Below are 2406 nucleotides of genomic sequence, written 5' to 3'. Positions count from 1 at the left end.
TTCAACTTATGAGAGAAATTAAAAGGTAGAAATTGAAGCTTACCTACCTGTTGTAGCATCCACATAATACTCCCACATCCATTTCATATAACATTTTTTACACAACTTCATTTGACCACCATTTGTACATATATTAAATTCTCAAAGCTCTGTTTTAATTTGCTTTTTAAATTGCATGAAACATTGAAACCCATGTTAAGCCTTTATATCATATAAAAATTAAATAACAGATTGTAGTTGAAACCCATGAAAAATGCTAATTCTTGAAAATTCATTACTCCAAACCTGTTTAGACTGATCATTACAACCACCTAGAATGCTCCACACAGCTCCAAAAGGTGGCAGCAAGCTCCACACAGCTCCAAAAGCATGGGAAAAAATTTGAGACCAACAAACACAACAACTAAGCAAAACACAGAGCAGGGGTAAAATGGTCAAAAAGGCAGAAAACACTTCAAAGTTCAAATAGCAACCGTAGCAGGTTAATGATGTAGCTATAAAATTAGCAATTAGATACCTAAGAAAGAAATCACAAGTTTCCCCAAGTTTCCCCTGTTCCAACAATTAATAAAATCAATAATTCACAAATTAGGTTAATGATGTAGCTAATTTTTTATACTCACAAGAGAATAAGGGAATAAGTGATGCAATCGATTTCTACATGACAGAGTCAGAAAGAAGACCGGGTGTGTTGTTGTTCTTATAACATGCCTTGCTTCAGAACCCACACCATGTACTATCTCTGGTTCACTTTCCTGCAATATAAATCCAACATGAACAGATTATCAATAACAACTGATGATATATAAGAATTTTATGAATGATATATAAGAAAAGTTATGATAAGGGAAAAGGAACTTGCACTCACTCTTTCATCATCATGTTCTACCTTGTCGCATCTCAAGCATCTCTCTCCCGAGCCAGTCAACTGAACTAGATAAATAATTCAAGCCAGTAACAACTCTGGAACTGCCAACTCCGCCATGTCCAAGGTTGGTAGAAGCCATTTAACACCTGATGAATAGCACAAAGGTGGCAACGACTGTTTCTTTAGTAACTTCCAGGAAGTTTTTTATAAATGTCAACCAAGGGTATAATGGACCAAACTTGAAATAAATTTATATTTATCCCTGACATGACGTTGAAGTTTTCAACCTCGAGTGTCAATACCAAGCATATCCCTGGAACTTTGTGCTGTTGGATCGATGTATATCAGGAGCTGTAAAATCAAAAATAAAAAACATTAAATATGAGTAAATGCAAATTGTAACTTACCAATAGACATTAAATATGAGTAAATAAAAAATCAAGAACATCATCAACCAATAGTTTGATACCAATAAATTCATCACGATTAGCAAGGCTTCTAGCAAGGCTAATTGCTCATTCACTATAATCTATTCCAGTGAGATCAGAGAACCTATTTATACTAACATCAAAAGTAATAAAGAATGATTTATCAATTATCATCGTACCAAAAGGAGGAATAAGTGTTATTATGTATAATACTATACCCCTGTTTAGCAAGCTCTTGAAGAAGTAGCCCATTGCCTGTTCCAACATCAAGAACACTCCATCTTGCTAAATCTTTATCCTCTTGACTAACAGACTCAGAGTCATCAATTTTATGTTGAATTTGTAAATGTCTTTGTGAAATGTCAGCACATAGTCCTTTTTTCCATGAAGCAACCATTTCCATGACATCTGCCCCAAACCTTTAGAAAGAATTTAAAAAGTCATACAAAAAAGCATCTTGTCAAAGAAGGTATATGTCATAGTCAATTAGATATGCATACCAAACTTCACCAGCATCCCCATGTTCACGAAAATTTGTCAATTCATGTGCATATGTTGCATCCCAGTAACTTTGATACCCTAGATGATTACCTTGGTTAAAGCTTTAATTTACTAAACCTTCAATTGGAACTGAAGAAGCATAGGGCACTACCCTTGCTGTTGTAATTGATGATTGGGACCCATTTTGCCTAGCAATAACAGATCACAGATGTGACCATTATTGCAACTAAATGAGCTTCAATTCCATTCCATATCTTCAATTCCAACTCTCAAACGCTAAATGGTAATTTTCTCCAGCACTAGCAACTTCAGGGTAAGATTGACAAGTTGATTTAGTTAATGAAGAATCATGATCTTGAAACTGAATTTCAACTAAACAACACATGGGTGTCTTCAAAGTCAAGATCAAGAACTAAAGACGATGGAATTTTCTAAAAAAGAAAAACATTAAGAACAAGAACAAAGGCAAAAGGATTGGATGTTTAAGAATCATAACCCTAATTTGTTTACTAATCACAGATAAAAATGCCCAGATTGGGAAGGAAAATAAACATGCAGGTTCCAAAAATCAAGAAACCCGAACAATTTATGAAGATCTTATAAAATCAA

At 34.2% G+C, this 2406-nt stretch overlaps 1 pseudogene; it reads right to left on the bottom strand.

Annotated features, from left to right (window-relative positions):
- Positions 1 to 1284: 1284 nt before the first annotated feature.
- LOC111889769 (uncharacterized) lies at positions 1285 to 2182 on the bottom strand (annotated as a pseudogene).
- Between the last annotated feature and the right edge of the window lie 224 nt (positions 2183 to 2406).

Source organism: Lactuca sativa, chromosome 9 (genome assembly GCF_002870075.4).
Source record: "Lactuca sativa cultivar Salinas chromosome 9, Lsat_Salinas_v11, whole genome shotgun sequence".
In the NCBI taxonomy this organism is placed as follows: Eukaryota; Viridiplantae; Streptophyta; class Magnoliopsida; order Asterales; family Asteraceae; genus Lactuca; species Lactuca sativa.
Note: the sequence above shows the minus strand (reverse complement) of the source record. Positions and strands in the feature narration are given on the sequence as shown.